Below are 26,175 nucleotides of genomic sequence, written 5' to 3' on the forward strand. Positions count from 1 at the left end.
AGCTTTCTAGATACTTGCAGATGCCCCTGTGCACTCCAAGAAGAACAAAAAAGAACTCCCAGATTTCATTGAAATTTTGGTAAGGGATACAAAAAAAATAAAATAAAATAATAGAATATAGAGTGTATATTTCTCTCCAAGAAGACATCAGAGTCTTCAGTACTTTCTTTTTTCTTGGACCGCATGATTCATGCAGTAAATCAGAATCAGTCATTTTTCTTTGATCCCAAAACAACTGTTGTAGAGGTTTACATAGAGGGGCTAAACAAGAGGTTTATTGCTGACAGGAATTTATCTGGGCACAGTAATAGGATCATAAAAGCCAAATGCAAAGCAGACAGACCCGAGGCAAGAAAAACACAGCATATTTATATCACATCCATCTCCATCATATATCTATATCATACCTATGTCTATTATCTACTAACTCTTATTGATCTTCATGGCTTCAATATTGGGCACATATTTCTAATTAAATTCTATATACCTCTATACAGGAGCCAGGTGCTTTCAGCCCAAGTGTTGTGACCATCCAGTATACAAACTGATGCTATATTTATATGCAAGTCATTTTCATAAAAATTTTAAACTTAAAAAAACTTTTCATAGATCGCAGAGCCTGGTAAAAGTGGAGACATATAGGTCTGTCTGCCAGTTCTTGCCCAATCTGTTAGTTTCTTACCACGTTGTTGGACATACGTCCTTCAAATCGATTATATCCATGCAATAAGCTATAAAAGATGGTTATTTTATTTGTTATTACCACAATTTCGCTCACCCCCTGTGATATTGGTTAGATCCTTGGACCGGAAGATACTGCGTTATAGGAATTGTGGAGGGTAAAGGCAGAGTCAGCAGCAGATCTCACCTCCAGGACATCGGGATCCACGCCAGTTCTTCCCTCTGGCTGCAGAGCACATGGCTGGTGCATGATCTGTGCTCAGCTACTTTCTTAAAGGAGCAGCTCACATCAGCTAACAATGTATAATCCAGGCATATGCAGTTTATTTCTACCAGCTGCAATATAAATCCAGTTATAGGCTTCAAAAGGCGAGTGCATTTATGCTTGGTCTCATCTAAGGATTCTACTAGTTTTACAGCAACCTTCAAGCATCTGTTTGGACTGATCAAATATAAAGTGTGAAGTCAAGCCAAAGAAACCAATTTTATGGATAGATCAGGAAGCTTCAGGATAGGTTGAAGGTGGTCATACACATTGTTATGGATGGGCTACACCTACATTTAAACAGAGGGACTGGCACACCATCTAATGTGTACGGTGGTATCCTTTATGGAGATGTTGGGGGAAAGAAGGGTCGGAGATGTGATTTTGAAACATGTGAATAAGACGATGGAGAAAATGAATTGGAGGAAAGCAAGAAGGAGAAAGAAAAAAAAGGAGGAATGTGAAGGGGTTACGTACCCCTAGTAAACGGATGATGGCGTTACGCCATCTGAAAAAAAATTGAAGGTGGATATAGCTGTTTTGCAAGAGACGCACCTCACTGAGGCTGACATACAGCAGATGAATAAATTATGGGTAGGGCAGGTTTTGGGCTCCCCTGCAGTGAAAGGGGGCCCAATGTACCATTTTATTGCAAGACCGAGATGAATATGGAAGATACTGTCACCTGGTCATAGATGGTCCAATAGGGAGACAGAATACACTGTACATATGCAACCAATGACAACAATAGAGATTGTTTGCAGAAATAGAAGCCAAGACACCAACAGACCCAGAGACCCCAAGAAGCCAAGAGACCAACAGACCCAGAGACCCAATTGTTGGTAGGGGGATATGAATACAGTCCTGAATGTGTGTGTGTGTGTGTGTGTGTGGGGGGGGGTGCAGAAAGAGGGATAAAGGGAGCACATATATCCCTAGATCACATGACAGGGTGCTAGAATACCACTACTGGCGACAACGGGACTACAAGACTTATGGAGGACCTTTCACCCTAGTGACAAAGAATATATAATTCCCATGCTAAAGACGTCTGGTCTCAAATCCATTATTTTCTGGGCTCGCAGGCAATCCGGAGCCATGTGGTGGTGGTCGAGATAAGTGATCTAGGGATCTCGGACCATGCTCCAGTGGTTTTGGAGGTGGAAAAACCATCTTCAAAAGGAGGCACAGACATTTTATGGCACTTCCCGTCATACTTGGCTAATGTTGACAATTTCCTAAATCTTTTCAAAGGATGCCGGCTTGAGTATTGTGGGGATCATGAACCACATAGAGAAAACCGTTACCAGAGGGCGGATCATGTCATATACTGCCTCTTTGAAGAAAAGAACTGATATTGCTTATCAAGTGACAGACTACGGGGGGGCTTACACAAAATGCTTAGATAATCCTACAGAGACGGACCGGGAGAGACAAAATGGATCGAGTTATGGTGGATTTTTTTTTTACAAGGTGGGCACAATTCTAGGCAAAATTGGAGAATTGAAAAAAGATCCCCAGAACATTAACAATATACTGTATGATTATTATAGGTCACTGTATTCCCAAGAGCCAGTGAATATAGAAAGGGGAAAATCCTTCTTAGGCTTGCTGAAACTGCCGAACATGACAGACTCAGACAAGGAAACCACCAGGGCATGATGGCTACACTAGTGTGTTTTATAAGGTTCTCATATTAGAGGTTACCCCAACGCAAGCAGAGGTATTAAAAAAAAACAAAACAAAAAAAAAAAAAAACAGGAGAAATCCTTCCATCAGGAAGTGTAGCATGTGTTAAAGTGATGCCCATATCAGGGAAGGTTTTAGAACAGCCGGGGGCATAGAGGCCGATATCACTCATAAATCAGGATATCAAAATATTATCCAAACTTATGGCCAACAGCTTAGCAGAAGATTTGCCAAAATTAGTGGGACCCCACCAGGTGTGGAAGGAAGTTCAGCAGTGACCAATATTAGTACGGTTTTTGCAGCACAGGAGGAAGTGGCCAGTAAAGGCGAAGGGGAATGTTTCTAATGCTTGATGCACTTAGTGCTAGATAAGTTTGAGCTCACTGGGCCCTTTGGGAACTATATTGCAGCGTCTTATAGCTCCCACAGGCCAGAGTATTTAGCTCTGGCTTTCTATCCCCCACGATTTATTTGGAAATAGGCACCCTGCTTTTACCCCTGCTGTTGGACTGGTCGTTGGAACCCTTGGTGGTAACATTACTACAAAATGACCCATTTAGGTGTATTAAAGGGGGAGAATGGAAAGTGAAAGGAAAGTAGCTTGTTTCACCGATGACATGCTCCTATGTTTGCAAAACCCGAAGGTCCATATGAAAGAGGTTTCAAGAATCCCGAGGGATTTTGGGTCATTTTAAGGATACAAGATTAATGTGGCTAAATGTCAATTAATGCCCGTGGGAATAGATGGGTTAAAAAGGTAAGAGGGGGAGGAGAGGTTAACAAGGGACCTTACAATGTACAACTTAAATTATGCACCTCTAATACAAAAAAAATATTACAGGAATTTAAAAGATTCAAAATGCTACCGTTATCAGTTATGGGGACTGTTGTATCCCCTTCAAACTCTGCCATTATTGCTAAGACATGCGGACTTCCAAAAGTTGCAATCGACATTGGTTACATTTTTATGGTTGGACAAAAGGCAGAGGATTGCATATAACAAACTGGCTATGCCAAACTGGAGCTGCCATTACCAAGTTGCCTGTAATGCCTGTTCCGGCATATCAGGGATTGGATACACAACACAAATCAACATGCGAACGTGGTGCTATAATAAGAATTAGTTGGTACAACACAAGTAGGGGTTTAATCCATTTAAAATGGTCAGAACTCCCTAGACTCCCTACTTGTTGAAGGGACCTGGAAGACTTTAGGGAAATTGTACAGGATGCCCTTTTGCTCATCTAAATACACACCCTTAAAGACAACCCATTATTTCCGCAAACAAGGGTAAATAAACTCTACAAGGAATGGTTTGATAAAGGCGTATGCAATCTCCAACATTTGCTTCATGAGAAAGGGAATAGGTGGCTCGCTTGGGAGGAAATTAGATATAAATATACAATGGGGCCTTCTTAGCACTTGCAGTACTGCCAAATAATAAGTGCTAGTAACGCCAGGGTGCAAAACTTTGCATCTGTAGAAAAATCAGGGGCTTTTGATGTGTTGGTGGGATCAGAGCGGACTCACTATATGCGAGGAGAAGACAAAAAAAACATTAGGCAATTGTAAAGATCCTCATGAAAAGATGCTCTAGAGTAGTTCCATGAAAAATACTTAAAAGTACTTATTAAAAGAGGCAACTTGTCTTTCCACAATAATAAGTTACATTTATATTGATGGAGTTAGTCATAATAAACTGCAAAACCTATGAAATAAAACATCATACACTGTATGTCAAGTTAAATGGTATGACATTGTCGCTGCAATAAGGTTACGTACATAGTGTCAGATGGTCCCACCTGAGTCTGAGGATTCTCCGGTGGGACCAGGTTCTAGCTTAATACTAAACTCCAAAAGGTCCAGTAGAAGCCATACAAATTTGTAGGTTACTAGAATGTTTTACCTAGTCGTTTATGAAATGTACTTATTTAGTGGACCCGTGGAGGATAAGTCTGACATTGTACATAAAGGTTTGCTAGTCCAGATAACGTCTCTGGTGGAGGCCCAACATTGCCTATGACCCACTGGACGGAATGACCAGCCATAATAAAAATGTGTTTTCGATCCATAATTTATTACACAGACATGACCTCAGTCATTGTCCTTTGTTTCTGTTTGAGTAATTTCCTCATCTGCAAGTGGATGCCAGAACGATGCATTCTCCCTTTGCTCTCTATATTTCTGTAATAAATTAAAAACCATAATGCCAAAGATTGGGAAATTGTAGTCAGCTCATGAGGTCCCAGTTATATGACCTACTGTACTTACTACTCCAGCTTATCCAAAGTCTCATGAAATAGATGAATTTCCTAGACTCCCTACAGTGCCTACAAGTCTCCACTAGTTGCCACAAGGGTTGCAGATGATTTTTGTTACACTATCCTATCTGAGAACATGAGAGAAAAATAAGTTTGGCACTATAAAATGATTCAGAGCAGGAGAAAATTCTGGCAGGACTCCTACGGGAGACAGTGAGAGTCCTGCTTACCACACATATAATATTGAGAGTCTACTCTTCTAGTAAAACATGGAGAGTTTTATCCCAAATAGTTTTTTCAATAACACAGATTGCTTGGATATATTGTTTTCCAATTTCAAGAAATTGTCCATAAATCAATAGTACAATCATCCTCGGCCACTTACACAATCTCTGCCGAAGTCCACCTTGTATTCAAGACAAAAAAAAAAGTTGGTGCACACTTCCCGAGCAGTGAGGAGGCGCCAGATTAATGAAGACCGTGCATCAGTATTCAATAATATAGTGCAGATAGCACTACTTTTGATAAATTTGGGCCAATGAATTGCAGCAAATTAGTCTCCTCCCATTTGCTTTTAAATAACAGTAAATTCACAGGCAGAGACTACAGAGATTTAAGCTATTAAAAATGTAGGATTTCAAGTCGAGAGGAATTTACCCATAGAGCAATTGCTTTGGGCCCCAGATACTATGATGGGGTGCAGTCATAAGTCTGACCTTATTTTCTTTGGGCCTTAAAGAGGTATTCCGGGAATATGAATGTCTGATACAAAACCCCATGATGCTATAAAATAAATGAATTAAAAAAAAAATAAATAAAAATCAATGTCATAAGTCACAAAATAGTTAGATTTTATGATTCACAAAATTGTATGGCCTCTCTAAAGTAGGCACAGTTATTACCAAGATGGGCGCCACTGGAAACTACAAGTCCCATGATCCTCTGCTAAGGGGAGCAAATTTTTAAATAACAGCTAATTACATATTAGCTTATATTTTACCGACTCCTTTGTATATGTATTATGCGGATTCTTGGAATACCCCTTTAAACACTCCTCCACAGGACTACAGTACAATTTTAAAGATATGCTGGACTCCTTGTTTTGCTTGGAGCCCTAAAAGAAAAAAAGAAATCACAATTTGCCCCTAATTACAAGTCACATAATAATCAGAAACAGTTTTTTCTCATTTACACACCGGGGCTATTGATTTCTCTGAAGGTTGGTAAAAGGTGAGCCAACCTTTAACCTGATGAATGGGTCAAGTGGTGGTTTAAAAATAATGCTATGGCATTATACCTAGTGAGATGAATGCACCAACATGGAGATCATATTGCTTTTAGTAATAAAAGAGTTAATGGAGACCTCTGGCTTTGAGCTGATTTATTCGATTCTATCCTTTAAGCCATTGCCTTTTTATTTATCTCACAACAGATGTCAGACTTTTTGCATATCCTGTTTTACTTTATTGTCAGGGCCAAGTTACTTAAGGAATGTACAGATTTTTTTTCTTTATACATTTACTATAGAACAGATCTCCAGCTACAATAAGATTTAGATCTGCTCTTAAAAGAACATAGCCCAATTATAGAGAAATCAGAGCAGTGGTAGGGGGAAGTCAGATTCCCCTACACAGGGCAAAGGTTTCATCCTGCGCACATAGAATATCTATACCATGGCTGTGGCAAATTTTTAATGCCCCCCTGCTAACAGCGAATGGGGTCAGGGGTGTAACTAAAGGGGTAGAATCCATAGCAGCTGCTACAGGGCCTGCAGTGTCAAAAGGCCCAGACACCAGACCTGCGACACTAAAGAATGGAGGATGTGCAACATTATATACAAATAATAATAATCTTTATATAACCCCATCAAATTCCATAGCGCTTTACAGATTATGGGATATTATTATTATTATTATTATTATTATTAATTCCTTTGTTTATAAAGTGCACAGATTACGCAGCGCTTAACAGAGCTTTCCAAATGGGTCCCTGTCCCCAATGGGGCTCACAATCTAATCAACCTACGTGTATGTTTTGGAGTGTGGGAGGAAACCGGAGGACCCTGAGGAAACACAGAGAGAACATACAAACTCTTTGCAGATGTTGACCCTGGGACATGAACCCACATCCCCAGCGCTGCAAGGCTGTAATGCTAACCACTAAGCCAATAACACAGTCATATGAAACAAATGGAATGAGTATCATCATCAGCATAAAGATGAAAAAACATTTCTGCTGGTGGTTTGTCCAATTGTGTGCGCTGGCTGGCAGATTACGTCTCTGCCGGCTAAAAGAGCAGAGGCAAGACCGAAGAGGAGCCGCAACGAGGATCGGGGTTTTTTTTATGTGCTGGGTAAGCTGGCTGTATACTGCATGGGGGCCAAGCTGGCTGTATACTGCATGGGGGCCAAGCTGGCTGTATACTGCATGGGGGCCAAGCTGGCTGTATACTGCATGGGGGCCAAGCTGGCTGTATACTGCATGGGGGCCAAGCTGGCTGTATACTGCATGGGGGCCAAGCTGGCTGTATACTGCATGGGGGCCAAGCTGGCTGTATACTGCATGGGGGCCAAGCTGGCTGTATACTGGGAGACTGACCAGTGCATTTCCCACCCTCTGCTTATAGTCGAGTCAATATGTTTTCCTAGTTTTTGGTGGTAAAATTAGGGGTCTGGGCTTATACTTGGGTCGGCTTATATTCGAGTATATACAGTATATGTATTTGATGTGTGCATGTGTACATACCGTGTGTATATGGTGTATTTTTATATACTGTGTGTATATACTTTATGCATGAGTGTATAATTGTATATTTGACTGCATAAATGTGTGCATGAGTATGAATAGGTTTTATCGTCTAAACATTTGTGTGTGTACACTTTAATTTATATATGTGAAAAAAATACTATGTACAGTATAAACTTTCCCTGAACACAAAGGTTGAAGTGCTCTGTCCTCTAGATTTCAGATTTTTATATTATAATCATATCCGCGATAACCCTATGATTTGTGCAGTGGAGTTATGTTGTTTCTTATTCTGCTGCTACAGTTACATTGTGATGCTGTGTAATTCTCCATCGCTCCTGGAAATAATTATAATTTTCTGCTTCTGTCCAAAGTTAGATGAGTTAAAGAGTGCAATTATTTCAGCGGCTTATTATTGTGCATATGATATAGTCACCGAGGACAATTTATTAGCAATGATATTGTTATGCTGAAAGAGAAAGCCATGCCAATTATACATTGAAATCAGCTTTTGCTTATCAAGTAATGAATACACTTTTTTAGCAGCGCATTTAATTTGTGGACGGTGACTTTACCCGAAATAAAAATTTAACTTGTATATAGATTTATGTCATGTATAGCAATGCAAACTGGGAAAATCTATACATGACATGAGGGTCTATCCAGTGGCTGCACGTGGAGCCATTGTAGGAGATAAACTATGCAAAGTTGGATGAATTTTTCATAGGATTCGGATCCGATTCGGATCCTTGAGTCTTATATTTTTTCTGATTTGCTTCGGAAGGAATCTTGTTTATTCAATAATAACAGGATTAAATTACCATAGATGCCTGAAAATGACCAGATTCCTACAGAATACAGACAGTCCCTAGGTTACGTACAGGATAGGTTCTTTAGGTTTGTACGCAAGTTGGAACAGGTATATTCTATAATTGTAACCGCAGACACTTTTTTTTTACCTGTGACAATTGGATTTTCATAATTATTTATCAATAAAGTTTCATTACAGACGCCTTAAAGCTGGTCATTGCAGGGATCTTCCGGAGAGCTTCACCAGAGGTCACAGTGGCAACAGAGGTCTGTCTGTAACTAGGGGTCGCCTGTAAGCTGGTTGTACTTAGGTTGGGGACTGTCTGTATAGGTTTTGCTCACTAGTGCACCAAATTTCTAGTGTAATTTGTTTTTAAGAAACTTTACTAGTGTAATTACAAGACCTTAATAGGGTCACCCATGTACTACTTACCATGGTAAAGTTTCTCTGTTACTCAGGGGCGAAGCTGGTCACACGACCATACCACAAGTGTCTAAGTGATGTCCCTAAGCCAAAGGTCACAAGAGAAGACCTTCTTGGTGCAATGATTATTCGGTAAAGCTACATTTATTATATAAGTTTTGTTATTTTATTAAAGGTAGATCAAATACATCTCACAAAAATAGGCAAATAAAGTCGTCGCTGTGTGAATCACCGACCTTGCATGGTCTTCCTAGATTTCATTGACCGACTACAGTGCCATAGTAATTTACATCATAGTAATTTACAATACATGGAGTCCCGTCCCTTTTTTTTCCTGAAATCCCTCAATTACTTATGGCTTAGCAGCAGGAGTGATTGTTCATATGTGTAGGGTGGGCCATTTATATGAATATACCCAAATAAAATGGGAATGGTTGGTGATATCAACTTCCTTTTTGTGACACCTTAGTTCATGGGAGGGGGGGAAATTTTCAAGATGGGCTTTTACCATAGTGGCCATTTTGAAGTCGGACATTTTGGATCCAACCTGTTTTTTTCTAATGGGAAAAGTGTCATGTAAAACAACAAACATTGAAAATTTCACAAGAAAACATGGTGTGCTGCCCATTGTGCTGGATTGTCAATGCAGCTCTCTTCTTCCACTCTTGTTTCGGATGCTGCACATCTTGTATCTTCACACCATAGACAATTGCTTTCAGATGACCCCAAAGGTCCGAGAATTCCTACATGAACAGTTTCTTGGAAAGTGGATTGGTCGTCATGGGCCAGTTGAATGGCCACTAAAGTCTCCCAATATGAATCCCATAAACTTATCTTTGGGGTCATCTGAAGGCAATTGTCTATGCTGTGAAGATACGAGATGTGCAGCATCTAAAACAAAAGGATACTGAAAGGCCATGATAGCATTTCTTCTGTGGTGTTGCCATCTGTGTTTGAAGAGTGGGAGAAGACAATCCAACACAATCAGCAGCATTTTGAACATGTTTTAAAAGTGGTCATAGACCTGTAAATAACTCATGAAATAATAAAGTTATGTTAAAACCAAGCACACCATCATTTTTTTGTGAATTTTTCAAAAAGATTGATGTGTTACATGGCTCTCTTCCCTTTGGAAAAAAAATAGCCACCATGGTCATGAAAAGTTTCCACAAACAGGAAGTGGATATCAGCAACCATTCCCATTTTATTTGGGTATATCCATATAAATGGTATAAATAGTAGGCAAGAGATGTCACTAGTACCAATGACAAGTTACAACAGGCTCAGAGTCTGGAGTAGAAGGAGAGTTACCCGAAAGAGATCCAAACAACGAGTCAGGAGCAAGTTCAGAAACCAAACCAAGGTTGTGATCATGTAACGGTATTTTATGTTCTTTTTATCAAATTATACTTATTTACTTGATTAGCAAAATATACTACAGGGAAGGGGCTTTCAGTATAAACCTACCTTACTAGGTAGATCCCTGGTGGTAGGTTTCCTTTAAATGAGTCTGAATTCCTTTAACTGAGTTACATTGAAGTTCTTTTGGTTTCAAGTAGGAGAAACCCTTAGAGGTGTTTGGGAGCAGTTTATTTCCTAGTCTCCACTGAGAATACATGCACGCTCTGTTTAGCCAAGCATGCATGTGATCTCAATGGATAGGGGGGAATAACCAATGATATAGATCCCTGGCCGAGGAAGGTTTAGGAAGGGTGGAAAAGCTTTTGAGTGTACAGTATTCATCCACCTGTCTTTATTCCCTCCCTATCATCACAAGCTCAGTGATACCAACCAAGTATCTAATAATCCACCCAGAAGACATTTAGAGAGGATTGTTAGAAAATAGTTGTTTGCCTAATCTAATCTAGTTGGTTGTTGGCACAGTCTTACAAGTAACTCATTGTCTGAGCGCGGGCAGATCTGCCAACACTTACAAGTTATTTTATCTGATTTCAAGTCTTTATCCAGCTATTGGAACTGGATCCGGCATGTAAGATGCAGACGGTAAAGTTATATATTTGACATTACATGTTACATTCACTGAATTCTGCTGGAAAACTAAGACATTGCCTTGTCTTGTGCAGGGCAGGGCAGTACATCTACCTTTGTACCCGGATTCTGGTGCCTGAAGAAGATATCAATGTTATAAATGATCCATGATAAGTACCCCGTTTCCCCTAAAATAGGTCATCCCCCGAAAATAAGACCTAGTACAATTTTCTTTAATCTTAGAAATATAAGGCCTCCCCTGAAAATAGGACATATTGTCGGTCATTGCTACATCTCCCCCAAGCCATATATTATTAGTACAGGCAGTCCCCTACTTAAGGACACCCGACTTCCAGACGACTCAGTTACAGATGGACCCCTCTGCCCACTGTGACCTCTGGTGAAACTCTCTGGATGTTACTATAGTCCCAGACTGCAATGATCAGCTGTAAGGTGTCTGTAATGAAGTTTTAGTGATAATCCTTGGTCCAATTACATCAAAAAATTTTGAAACTCCAATTGTCACTTGGGCAAAAAAAAAAAAAAATTTGTCTGGATCTACCATTATAAAATATACAGTTTCGACTTACATACAAATTCAACTTAAGAACAAACCTACGGACCGCATCTTGTACGTAACCCAGGGACTGCCTGTATTCGTTGAACTAGATGCTGCGAGAGGTTGTGACATGGGTGAAGAATTTGCGGAATAAAATCACTGACTGTTGCAGGATAAATACAGGCAGTCCTTTACTTAAGGACACCCCACTTACAGACAACCCATAGTTACAGACGGACCCCTCTGACCTCTGGTGAAGCTTTCTGAATACTTTACTAAAGTCCCAGACTGCAATGATCAGCTGTAAGGTGTCTGTAATGAAGATTTATTGATAATCCTTGGTCCCATTGCAGCAAAAAATGTCACTGGGGCGAAAAATTTTTTTGTCTGGATCTACAATGATAACATATACAGTTTTGACTTACATACAAATTCAACTTAAGAACAAACCTCCGGACCCTATCTTGTACGTAACCCGGGGACTGCCTGTACCCTACAAGCAGCTACATGGACATGAAGTGGTCATGTAAGCAAAGTGCTATTGCTAAACATGAGAATTGGGGCCAAATATTCCAATAGTTCAGAGTTTGGAGAATTATAAGGATGTTTGAGAAGTAGATTTTTTTGTTCACCAATAAATATAAATTATGGTTCATGGAAAAACAAGACATCCCCTGAAGATAAGACCTAGAGCATCCTTAGGAGCAAAAATTAATATAGGACACTGTCTTATTTTCGGGGAAACAGGGTAGGGGCCATCTTACAGATTTGGGTCTTGGGACCCAATAGCTTTTAAACCTTCACCTTTGGGCAGGACTGGTCATAGAGACATTTTTGATCACTAGAGAACCCTCACAAAATTCTAGGTGCTATTCCAGGGGTGGGGTTTCAGTGTAATATATAGAACAAAAGAGAAATCAAATCAACTTGGCTTGAAGACCCCGTGCCCTCACTGCAGGGTTCACTTATATTCAGATATTGCAGGTAGTCAGCAGGAAGGTTGTTCTAAACATCTCGGAGAGCAAGTCACATATCTCCACATCATCACTTTCTGGGCTACTTGTCTCATTACATGTTTTGGATTCTTGTTTGGAAGCAAGATATATATTTAACCAGTTATGACACTTTTTCAGGGAACCTGTCAGCAAATTTCCAAAGCTGCAGACTAGGAAGCAGCCCTGCAGATGTGTGTAACCATTCCTCTGTGTATATTAATACTAGAAATGGAACTGTGGAAAGTTGAGTTATAATCCAGCTCTACATCTCTTGCAAGGGCTCTGGGAAGCTCCTTCAGCCTGAAGAGCTTTATGCTCTCTGCATTGTGTTGCTTCACAGCCAGTGGCAGCAATTGTCAAAAGTGAACTTTAAATCGGGTTTTCAGCTTCGGCAAGTGCTCCGTGTAGACTAAAGAGCTTTATGCACTGTTAGACCGCTTCTCCACTCCACCAATAGGACCTATATCAGAGTTTTGGTTGGATAATTAAAGCAGTTACTCAGCAGAGGGGAAGGGTTGTAGAACAAGAAATTGCAAAGAACCGAAAGCACTTCAGGCTGTAAGACTCACCCAGAGTTCACAGTCCTGCTACCACTTACTGCACACACAAAGGTATAGTTACACAGATCTCCAGGGCCTATACCTAGCACGGTCCACAAAACTGATGATGGATTCTCTTTCAAGGTTGTTCTATGAATCACAGACCACACCTGGCCAGATTTTACAGACCAACCAGAGTGCAGAGGCCAGAAAGTCAGGCATCACAATGATATGTAATGCAAGGAGTCCCTTCTTCCCTGCCAGAGAGCAACGCCAAATAGTGATCATAGTTTGGTTGGTCAGATGTTTTCTTACGTGCCTAAAGGCTGCCTAAAACATTTGCACATTAATATAAATGGACAAGTGTTTTAGTCACCTCTGCTAAAGATGGAGCTGTTGATCCCATCTCAGTATATATAACTCCATACAAAGCACATGCAATTATCGTCTGATTGATGAGCATGATGGGTTGTCTGAGAGTATAACAAAATCTTAAGGTGGGCTGTACAAAAATAGCAGTGCTGGACACCGGGGGTGGCGGATAAGGTACATAGAAGTATTGTTTTTAAATAGCCCTCCCCAGCTCACCTGCAGAGCTTGTAATATAGATCAACAACCCCTTTAACAAAAGAGCATAATTACATACAAATAGCTGAAAGTGGAAATCAGAATAATATAGTCCAGTAGAAGCACATCCATCTGCAGACCACACAATAACCCACACATAGCCCTGAGCTATAGATTATAAAAGGAAGAAAACCTTCACCGATTGATACAGCAGATTTATACCCTTGAAAATAAAATGACAATTGACCACCTTTCCCCTGAGTTCTTCATTGCTGTTACCTTCAAAAACAGGAGAACGGCGCCACCTATGTGACAATATTGTAAGTGCACGCAGAATTGTATCCCATTACCTGCAACATAATAACAGCTCAGAGCTAGTCTGTTATTTCACTAGTATGTACATAGAGCCCTTGTATTATATGTACAGTATCTGCATGTCCAGTATATGAGGTGACGTCATCATCTGCTAGGACAAGGAAGTTTCACCTTCACAGTCTACTGGTCCGTGACCGCTCACGCCTCATCAGCTTGCCAGCCTTTTTAGACAAACCTTTAAACTTTAAGACCAATGGAAGTAAACAGAACCTGGAGTACATCGGTTATAGTTTGTTTTGACCCTGAGGGCGCGTTCACATGTTGCGTTTTGGTTGCGTTTTCAACGCATTACAACAGCTGATGAGAGGTAATTTGCCTAATTACATTGCCGTTTATGTTTGTTAACGCATGCGTTAACAAAGCGCATACGTTAATGTGCTGTTAACACAAGTGTTAACATCACATTTACGATGTTTTGTAAATGGAAATGTTAACAGTGATGTAATTAGGCAAATCACCCCTCCTCAGCTGTTGTATATGCGTTTTAAACGCAATGAAAACGCAGGTCAAAACGCAACGTGTTAACGCACCCTGAATATTGGCCCACATTTACTAACTGCACCAGTTTCAGGATTTCTGGCGCACGTTCTTGATGAATCCGGTGCTCCCTGCACTGCTTCGACATAGTGCACCACTTGTTTTTGGTGCACCTTTAACACGGGGCTTCCAACTAAAATTCTGTCGGACGTTACATAAGAAATGTGGCACACGGTCCGACTGAGCACCAGAATGCCCCCTTCAGTGCAGAAATTTGTGTTGCGTGAAGACTAGTGCAGCCGTGCCACAAAAGGGTCATGTCGCAGTGTGGCGCGGACACTTCTTAAATACATGTGCAAGCAGTTCGCACTAGAAAGAATGTGCAAAGTCCAAAAGACTTCGGAGTAAATGTGGGCCAATGTCTACAAAAATTAGGGCGATGCCACACGTGGCATTCTTGGTCCATTTTCAGTTTAAAAACGCATGGATCTTTAAAACACATCGGTTTTTCACTGTTTACCATGCGTTTGGCTGCTTTGAACCGGTTTATGAAGATAGACACGTTCTAAGCAGCCAAACGCATGGTAAATGCTCAAAAATGGATGCTTTCAAAATGGACTGAAAACTCATGCTTAAAAACAAACCAAAAACGCCACGTACGGCATCACCCTTAGTTCCCAGACCACCTTAGTGCTGGTGTCTCCTGACTGCCGCATATTTAAAGTGAGGAGGACCAAATTCTCTATTTCCTCTACACTTGGGAGACAGCACAGTGGCTGTTTTTCTGGCTTGGCTCTCAGGCCGCGGTCACACGTACTGCTAGACGTATTGTTAATTCTCTGGGTGATGCCCACATGGCGTTTTTGGTCCGTTTTTTCCAATTATCTTAATAGATATGCAGGTTGTAAGCAGCCAAATGCATGGTAAACTGCCAAAAACGGACTGAAAACGGATGTTTAAAAACGGACCAAAAGCGCCATGTGGGCATCACCCTTAGGGCGCGGTCCCACGTTGCGTTTGCAAACGCAGACGCAGACCAAACCGCGCCCACCGGGCGGTCCGCGGTCCAATCGCATCGGCGGTTTCAATAGAAACATAGAGAAACGCCGATGCGATTGGACCGCGGACCGCCCGGTGGGCGCGGTTTGGTCTGCGTCTGCGTTTGCAAACCTTCTGCTCTCCAAGTAACGGAGGCTTTCCCCCGGCTGCTCCTGGGGTTAATACAGCTAGTAACTGGACACTCACTTTGAATATGGCAAAGTTGTCTGGAGTTTTTGATTTACCTCTGGTTTCTAGTGGAACAGGGAATGTGTATGGCGGCTGCTGGAGCTTCTTTCTTCTCTTGGACTAAGCTGCACAGCTGCTACCTGTCAGAATCTGTCTGAAGACTCCGGGTGCGGCCACACGGTCAGTTTTTCAGATGCAGTTTTTGAAGCCAAAAGCAGGTGTGGGTGATAATGGGTGGAGACAAATAATAAAAAAGGTGCTGCTCCTCCTCCTTTTACTCCACTCCAGGTTTGGGCATCAAAAACTGCATCTGAAAAACTGAATGTGTGACCGCACCCTTTACTGACCTCCTCCCATGATCTGACACTTGTGGCTTTTTTGGTGTATTTTTTTTTTCATTGCGTTTTTGCATCCTTGTAAGGGCGCGTTCACACGTTGCGTTTTGACCTGCGTTTTCATTGCCTTTGAAGTGCATTTACAACAGCTGAGGAGGGGTGATTTGCCTAATTACATCACTGTTAACTGTTTACAAAACGCATCGTAAACGCGATGTTAACGCATGCATTGTTAACGTATGCGTTGACATTGCATTTACAAACGTAAACGGTAATGTAATTAGGCAAATCACCTCTCATCAGCTGTTGTATATGCGTTTCAAATGCAATGAAAACGCGACCAAAACGCAACGTGTGAACGCGCCCTAAGGGTGATGCCACACATGGCGTTTTGAACACGTTTTTGGGCCGTTTTTGAGCAGTCTGTTAAAAAACGCATGTCCGTTTTTGAAAACGCATCTGTTTTTGTCCGGTTTTCCAAATTTGCGTAATTACAAACGGACAAAAACACATGCGTTTCCAAAAAACGGACATGCTCAAAAACATGTTCAAAACGCCATGTGTGGCATCACCCTAAGGGCGCGTTCACACGCTGCGCTTTGGTTGCGTTTTCATTGCGTTTTGAAACGCATTACAACAGCTGAGGAGAGGTGATTTGCCTAATTACATTACTATTTACATTTGTTAACGATATGTTAACGCACGCGTTAACAAATCACATGCATTAACGTATTGTTAACATATGTGTCAACAATGCGTTAACACATGCTTTTTTTAACGCAAACGTTAACAGTAATGTAATTAGGCAAATCACCTCATCTCAGCCTTTGTAATGCGTTTTAAAACGCAATGAAAACGCAACCAAAGCGCAACGTGTGAACGCGCCCGAAGGCATTCTATGGAAACGCCTGCGATCGGGAACGAGCCGCCGGTGTTTTGCTTTAATTTAACGCGAAACACCGGCGGCTCGTTCCCGATCGCGGGCGAACTGCGGCCCGCCCCGGTGGGCGCGAATTTGTCTGTGTTTGCGTTTGCAAAAAACGGCCCAAAAATGGCCTAAAAACGGGTTCAAAACGCCTCGTGTGCTGCCAGCCTGAGGGCGCAGTTACACATTGCTTTTTGTCCTGCATTTTCATTGCATTACAACAACTGAGATGAGGTGATTTGCCTACTTACATTACTGTTTAGGGTGATGCCACACATGGCGTTTTTGGTCCGTTTTTCCCAATTATCTTAATAGATATACAGGTTGTAAGCAGCCAAACGCATGGTAAACAGCCAAAAACAGACTGAAAACAGATGTTTAAAAACGGACCAAAAACGCCACCTGTGTCTCCACCCTAATTTCAGATCGTTAAAAAATGTATGGAAACATCTGCAATGTCTTCTTCACACATATATATTGTTCTTCACATGCTATTTTGTTCGCACCGTTCCGCGCGTATCTCCCGACAAGTAAGCAGATGTGCCGAACATCTGTAATCTATTCTTCACTGTGTTCTTTACTGTGTTTTTCACTTAAATGATCCTGTGTTCACTGTGTTCACTGTTTTTATTCTATTCTTCACTGTTCTTCACATCTGCTAACTTGTCGGGAGATAATATACACGCGGAACAGTGAAGAAAAGATTGCAGATGTTTGCATACATCTGCTAACTTATCATTCTTTTTCAAGTAAATAAAACATTTTATTCCCGAACCATGGTCCCTTTGAAAAATGCTCGAGTCTCCCATTGACTTAAAAAACGCACAAACGCTAATGACTCCAAGGAAAAATGGAACAAAAACGCAGCCAAAAACGTCAGTTTTTCACGCATTGCACCCTGACGTGAAATGCAACGCTAGTGTGGAAGGGGCCTAACACTTGCACATCTAGTTTGCAATGCGTTTTGTAAATGGAAATGTTAACAGTAATGTAATTCGGCAAATCACCTCATCTCAGCTCTTGTAATCCGTTTTAAAACACAATGAAAACGCAACAAAAGCGCAACGTGTGAACGCGCCCTGATGGAGCCTTCCTACGTGCCGTTTTCGTCGCGTTTTTAAACACATCCAAAATGAAAGTGGGAGGGGGTTTGGCAAAAACGCATATGCGTTTGCAATGAAATGCATGCTTTTAATTGGAAATGCATGCGCTTCAGGCAGATCCCCCCTCCCACTTGCGTTTTAAGTGCGTTTAAAAACACGATGAAAACGGAACATGGGAAGGCGCCCTCAGGGCAGGTTAACACGTTCCGCTAGCGTCGCGTTCATAATGCTCGCGCACAGGGGGCAGGGCTCGGGCCGATCGCATATGCGATTGATAACCTCAGGGCGCGTTCACACGTTGCGTTTTGTCCTACATTTTCATTGCGTTTGAAACGCATTACAACATCACGTACCGCTAGGCTTCTGTTCATAACGCGATGCTAGCGCACAGGGGGCGGTCCTCGGCCCGAACGCACATGCGTTTCCAGAGAAACGCATGCGATCAGCTTATCATTCACATGCATTTCCCTGGAAACGGATGTGCGTTCAAGCCGAGGACCTTCCCCTGTGCACTAGCATCGTGTTACGAATGGACGCCTAGCAGTACGTGTGAGCGCGGCCTAAGGCCCAAACACATGTGCGTTCGGACGAGGACCTCCCCCTGTGCGCTAGCGTCGCGTTATAACGGACGCATAGCGGTACGTGTGACCGCGACCTAACTAGGGGTCGTATGTAAGTCAGGTGTTCTTTAGTAGGGGACCGTCTGTAGTACTTTTATATTGCAGTATGTTGTAATATTTAGCAGATAATTATCTCTTCATATAAGATAGGAATACCCTTTTAAAATGTATTTTTATCTTTAAATTCTAAATGGTAAGTTTATTAGGACTTTGTTGTGGATTAACCATATAGTGCTGAGATTCAGTATATCGGGAAGATTTATCAGAAGTGTCTGAGGTAAAATTGGTCTGATTGCCCATGGAAACCAATCAGAGCTAAGCTTTAATTTTAAAAACAGCTGTGTGAAAATGAAAGCTGAGCTCTGATTGGTTACCATGGGACACTAGAACAGGCCTGCTCTCAGACAGTTGTGTTAGTTGTAGCAGTTGTAGAAGTACAGCAATGCTCTTTCTATAGATTATATTCCAGGGGCCCTCTAGTGGAGCAAATGTTAAACTACATGTGTCACAAAAAACACTGGAATCATCCTGGATAATTGCAGTTATTTTGCATTGGTCTGAATTTGAAAATGAAAAAATGTATTAGATTGACATTAGATTGAATCTATTAACTCATATTAATAACTATGTTTAGGTACCACATTCATGACAATAATTCTAAATAGAACCTCATTCCTATTGTTATTATAGAGTGGCCAAATTTTGTAGACTAACATATATCTGGGGAGAGAAAAAAACTATACAATGAAATATTGCTGCTAGGCTACATTTTTAAAATGAACTCGAGGTTCTCAGTTACATTTTGATCAAATTGCATAATCCACTAACTACTTCACAGTGGGTCCCTACACTATTGTGTGCAGCATCACATGGCATCCACCACTGCCACAGCAAAGTACCAGCAGGGATCAAGACCCAGTTACCCTCCAGCACCCATAGCCCCCATGGCTCTGGGCCCCACCAGCACCACAGAAGCAGCATTGTGAACAGGACTAAATGCTCACCATTTCATGTGGTCTCAGACACTGGTTGAGAGGATAGCAGCCACTCTTACACAGCATAGCTCCCAAACATCCCGGTTTTGCTGGGACAGTCCCATTTTTCTTACCTATGCCCCATGTCACGGGCAGCTGTCAGATTGTCATGTATTTTCCCTCCAGGTCCTGCATGTCCCAGCTCTGTGTCCCACATAGTAAATATTTTCAAAGCCTGAACTCATAGTACTGAATGGCTACTACAGGCATCAGGCAGGGAATCCTTTTGAGAGAAGTGTCAGGTTAGTGAGAGCACGGACCACATCATCAGGTTCAGATCAGTATCTGTCCATATATGGTCACTACATCTCCTAGGGTTCCCCAGAGCAGACTTCGGGCAGGGAATCCTTTTGAGAGAAGTGTCAGGTTGGCAGTGAGCAGGGAACACGTCATCAGGTTCAGATCACCATCTGTCCATATATGGTCTCCTAGGGCTTCCCCAGACACAAGCTCATTATTTAATTAAATACACTTTTTGCCCAGTCTGGGATTCGAAACCCAAACCTCTGTATTAGAGATAGGAGCCTCTACCAACTGAGCTATGAGCCCAGTGATTATTTAGCTGAGGATTTTTGGTAACTAAGAACTGTTATCTGCTACTGTTACACTGTGAAACAGACTTAATTCCCTGATATTTAGAGAGGGATCTTCTCAGAGATTATTATTGTCATTATTGAGACAATTATTATTATAAATTTTATTTTTATTATTACTACTAATAATAGTAAAAATAATAATAATCATCTCAATAATAATAATAATAATAATAATAATTGTCTCAATAATGACAATAATAATCTGAGAAGATCCTTCTCTATATACCAAAGCATTAAATCTGTGTCACAGTGTAACATTAGCAGATAACAGTTCTTAGTTACAAAAAATCCTTAGCTAGATAATCACTGGGCCCATTGCTCAGTGGATGGAGGCGCTGTGACATTATGGCACATGTACTCTGCAGGTTTTTGGTTCAAATCCCAATCTGGTTAAAAAAAATGTATTATTGAGAAGATGATTTTTATTATTATAATATGGTTAAAATTTGGGGTGTGGCCAGGGAGTGATTGGGGGTGTGGCTTAGGGGATCGCCGCGTGCCGCCATTTTGTCCCTCTTTCCCTTTCACAAATGTTGGGAGGTGTGATGCAGTCTCCTGCTAATTTAAAAACACCTGGGTCGAAGGGCTTGGAGTGCTGGTACCAGACAAAACAAAATAAATGAAGGGATGGAATGGACTAAACCAACATGGGGAGAGAAAAAAGAACTGGACCGCACATCCACACATCATACAATGATATATACTGGCTATGCCTGCTAGTATGGGTGCTTGATCCCTGCTGGTGCTGTGCTGGAGCGGTGGTGGATGCCATGTGATGCATTAGTGTAGGGATCCACTACAACAAGGTCACCGTGAAGTGCCGGATTTTTGTGCTCTATGCCTCTGGCAAAGCGTTTCCATTCGGCTTGTGTGATTCCCATTGTGACCTCCTGTTAGATTCCTGACTCTAATCCTTTGACGCCTGTCCTGACCTTCCGCTACTTCCTCAACTCTGATCTTGTGCTGCCTGACCTCCTGTCTGTCCACAACCACGTTTCTGCTCCACGATTCTGTACTTCACCTTGGCCAACGCGAGCAAAGTCGAGCCTGTGGAGCGACCTGGTGCTATCCCATGGCAGCAAGACACCACTCTCTTTTCGGCAGGCTCTTGTGAAAACCAGATTCTGCTTCCAAGTGTTGGCTTACGTCATCGCTCGCGGTGATACAGTGAGTCCCCTACCCCTGATCCTGACACCACTTGTGTTGGTTGGTTGTAAAGCAAATGTACTGAGAAGTGGCCTGTGGTCCCCACCTGCAGAACCACTCTTTTATGTCTTGCTACTTGCCTGTAAAATTGATTGTCAATCAGTGTTGCTTCCTAAGTGGACAGTTTGATTTCACAGAAGTTTGATTTACTTGAAGTTATATTGAGTTGTTTAAGTGTTCCATTTATTTTGAGCAAAGTATTTACAATTTAATACTTATTCCTCATCTCCATGGAGAGTATCACACATTGTAAAATAATTAAATGCACAACCTGGTAATGAACTACATGGAGAAGAGTCTAGTGTGACACTCCAAGCCAGAGATAGATAGCGGCAATTTAGATGAATGAATGGCACAGCGTAGGCAGGATGCTTCACCCGTTAGTCTAAAATACAGAAAGCGACATTTGCAGTCAGGAGCTGCAGCCACCGCCTCATAAATGTTTGATTCACAGATACAAATCATTGTGCTAAAGGTCATGTTTATACCCAAAATGATTAATATGTTTGTTGTATTGATTTTGGGAAATGTCATTATTAAATAGAGCAAAAATGATTCTGTCATCCTTAGAATAAAACCTGCTGTGATGTCTTCCCATTACTTAGATTAGTCTTTTTTTAAGATTAGGATAAGATTGCAGATCATGGCCCACATTTATTAAAAATTGTACTAGGTGCAGTTTGCCTGTGTAGTGTGCAGAGGGCGACAGATCCAGGAATTGTGGCGTCCGATCTTTGTGAATCTGGCCCCCCTGCACTGCTCTGGCAGAATGCACCAGCTATTTTTTGGTGCCCCTTTAACATAGGGTGTGCAACACAATTCTGTCAGACACTGCATGATAAATGTGGCACAATGGAACGCCCCTTTCAGTGCAGAATTTCAGGTGCGTCGGATATAGTGCAACGGCGATACAAACATTATAAATACATGTGCAAGCGGTTTGCATAAAAAAGAAAGATCAAAGTCGACAAAAAGACTAGTGCCGGGGCTAGTATCTTAGTATCTTTATACTAATAGAGGCTGCTGTATACTACTGAGGGCAGACTGTATACTGATGAGGGCAGACTGTATACTGATGGGGACAGGCTGTATACTACTGGGGGCAGGCTGTATACTACTGGGGGCTGTGCTGTATACTACTGGGGGCTGTGCTGTATACTACTGGGGGCTGTGCTGTATACTACTGGGGGCTGTGCTGTATACTACTGGGGGCTGTGCTGTATACTACTGGGGGCAGTGCTGTATACTACTGGGGGCAGTGCTGTATACTACTGGGGGCAGGCTGTATACTACTGGGGGCAATGCTGTATACTACTGGGGGCAGGCTGTATACTACTGGGGGCAGGCTGTATACTGATGGGGGCAGGCTGTATACTGATGGGGGCAGGCTGTATACTGATGGGGGCAGGCTGTATACTGCAAGGGGGCAGGCTGTATACTGCAAGGGGGCAGGCTGTATACTGCAAGGGGGCAGGCTGTATACTGCAAGGGGGCAGGCTGTATACTGCAAGGGGACAAGCTGTATACTACTGGGGGCAGGCTGTATACTACTGGGGGCAAGCTGTATACTACTGGGGGCAAGCTGTATACTACTGGGGACAGGCTGTATGCTACATGGGGCTGCTGTATGCTACGTGGGGCTGGCTGTATACTACTTGGGGGCTGGTTGGCTATATACTACATGGGGGATGGTTGGCTGTATACTACATGGGGGATGGTTGGCTGTATACTACGGGGGGCAGGCTGTGTACTACTGGGGGGCAGGCTGTGTACTACTGGGGGGCAGGCTGTATACTACTGGGGGGCTGGCTGTATACTACATGGGGGATGGTTGGCTGTATACTACATGGGGGATGGTTGGCTGTATACTACATGGGGACTTGTTGGCTTTATACTACATGGGGGCTGGCTGGCTGTATACTACACCCTTGGCTTATACTCGAGTCAATAGGTTTTCCCAGTTTTCGGTGGTAAAATTAGGGGTCTCGGCTTATACTCGGGTCGGCTTATACTCAAGTATATACGGTAACTTTTTGGGGGCAAAGCCTGGGGCACCCTGCAGTATATACAGCCCTTACAGCCCTTAGTAACTGTGCCCCATGATTCTACAGTTAATTATTTTGGATTTTAAAAATATATGTTTCATTTGTTTTGGGTATATAAAGCTGCAGACATTATTAGGTAGTAGCCCTGAAGAGCTGTGTATTCATAGCCTTGTGTGTTTTGGTAATAGCAGCATTTTTATTCCTGTATTGTACCTGGACTTGTGTGCACTAGGGTGCACTGGTGTATCAGATCTGATGTCACAGCCCCTCCCCTCTGCTCAGAGTTGTAGCAGGCTTCTGGTTATGTATTAAAGAAAGAGGGGAGGGGCTGTACAGAGATCAAAGAACACAGCAGTGTGAGGACACCCCCTCACTGCAGCTTTGTATAGTCTATTGCCACGTTGGCACTTCCCTGTAAATAAGTGGATTTTGGTTGTAATTCGGGCTCTCTGTCTCTAAAAGGTTCGCCATCACTGGTCTATTGTAAGACTATTGGTAGGCTCCCTTTAATTTCCAGCATGTTCTATGCTTGTTGGTTTGTGCTTTATCTCATGAACTCCTCTATTTAGCTGGTGTACTTTTTCATGTACCTGCTATGTTCATGTGTTTAAGGTCATTGTTTGGAATTACTTTTGTACAATGTATCAGAATGAAACTTCTAAATTCCATCCCAACTAGAGATGAGCGAACACACTCGTCCGAGCTTGATGCTCGTTCGAGCATTAGCGGACTCGAAACCTGGTGGCGGCTCTGCAACTCGGCAGACTGACACATGTGCCATGCCTGGCCCCTGTGTTAAATCTCAAAGTTCAGCATTTCCTCAAGACGTACCCCAATCTGTCTGATTTGCTCACGAAGGTGCGCCGCATCTGTGCACATTTCAGGAAGTCCAGCACAGATGCCGCCACTCTCAGGGCAGCGCAGCGCCGCCTCCAACTGCCCGCTCACCGACTGTTGTGCGACGTGCCCACGAGGTGGAATTCAACATTAACCATGTTATCCAGAGTTTACCAGCAGCGCAGAGCGATTGTAGACTGCCAACTTCCACCAGAACTGGTAGTCAGGTCAGTCAGCTTCCTCAAGTCTACAATGAGGAGTGGACGTGGATGTCTGATATCTGTCAGGTGCTGAGTAACTTTGAGGAGTCAACACAGATGGTCAGTGGCGATGCCGCCATCATCAGCCTCACCATCCCGCTGCTTGGCCTGTTGAAAAACTCTCTGATCAGCATGAAGTCGGAAGCTTTGCGCTCGTCACAAGAGACGGGGGAAGAAGATTCCCTTGTCAGGAGACCTGAAGTTTCAATCATAGCAGCGCAATATGGATGCCCCATACTGTCGCTCTTAATCATGGAAGTCGTCTCCATGGCTGCCTCCACATGTCGTCCCCTTATCAAACGAGCTGTGTCAGGCTAATTTTTCTGGTGTTTCACCAGATACGTTATGGAACTTGGTCACTATGTCGCCACCATGCTGTGTTATCGACTAAATATACCGTCAACCTTTTGTTCACATAGGAAATCATTCCAGCGCTTCTTGCTCACCTCCTTTGGTTCCTCTCTGCCGCCTTAACCAGGCAAAATACTGATACATACAGTGCTACACGTTATCCTCACCAAAAGGAATTTTTTTAATTGGTTTGAAGCCTGAGTCCATTTGGGGTATGTCGCCATGCCACTCTCTAGACTGCTGCTGGTGCCGCTGCCTCTGCATGCCGTCCCCTATAGTGTCAGATTCAATTATTGCATGTTTTAGATGCTATCTAGCCTCATTCGGTCACTCTGTCATCGCCATGCTGTTGCCCATAATTTTGGCATAATGGTGCGATTAAGCAGCCTCAGAGGCATCCATGCATGCTGTCCCTGCTGTTTCCTGTCCATTTCCGTGGTGTTTCCATCCTTTTCTGAGGTTCCCAGGTGTTTGGCCAAGCTTCCCTGTGCAGACCCTTGGTCCCCTTGAAAAATGTTTGAGTCTCCCATTGACTTCAATGGGGTTCGTTATTCGAGACGAGCACTCGAGCATCGGGAAAAGTTTGTCTCGAATAACGAGCACCCGAGCATTTTAGCGCTCGCTCATCTCTAATCCCAACCCCATACTCAGGTTATTCTGTGCCTTTTGTTCAGACAGGTCACGATCTGGCTAGGATATGCGTTTTAATTATTTTATCTGATTGGTCCTATATTCTGCCTCAATATATGGGATTTTTCCATCCATCTATGATAAAATATATCAGTATGTCATTCAGTTACAGATATTTGGCAGTATTACATCTCCTCATTGTTTGCACACATTTGGATATCACGGCAGGCTGAGGCAGCGTAATTCTTTAGCCTTGACCATGACAAGTTGAGAATTTTTTTTTTTCTTTTTTCAGAAAACCTGTAAAATTCTTTGGAAGAAACGCTGCTTCAGGGGTGAAAACCGGAGACAGCGGGATGAAAGTGATATTTTATCTAGATGACACCATTTATTCAGAATCTGGTCCCGTACTTACTAAATATTCATCTACTTCACCATCTGGCAACCATGTAGGATGAGATGTTCCTCATAAGTTCACAGAGCGTGGAAACAGTCATTGCTGTGTGGTCTGTACCCCTGCGGTATTCATACAATATATGCTGGAGCAAAGCAAACGTCTACAAGAAACCACTGCCGGAATATAAAGTAACACATTTCTTCTCACCTGGTGCCTCCAGACGCTACATAGGA

At 42.4% G+C, this 26,175-nt stretch overlaps 1 long non-coding RNA gene across 1 annotated transcript in view; it reads left to right on the plus strand.

The window, feature by feature from the left end:
• The window catches only part of LOC140076404 (uncharacterized), a 43,700-nt gene extending 17,752 nt beyond the window's left edge, over nt 1-25,948 (plus strand). Inside the window, exon 3 of the long non-coding RNA XR_011849596.1 lies at nt 25,841-25,948. This is a non-coding gene — a long non-coding RNA (uncharacterized lncRNA). The remainder of the gene's footprint in view (nt 1-25,840) is intronic.
• Nucleotides 25,949-26,175: the final 227 nt, after the last annotated feature.

Source organism: Engystomops pustulosus, chromosome 9 (assembly GCF_040894005.1).
Source record: "Engystomops pustulosus chromosome 9, aEngPut4.maternal, whole genome shotgun sequence".
Taxonomy (NCBI): Eukaryota; Metazoa; Chordata; class Amphibia; order Anura; family Leptodactylidae; genus Engystomops; species Engystomops pustulosus.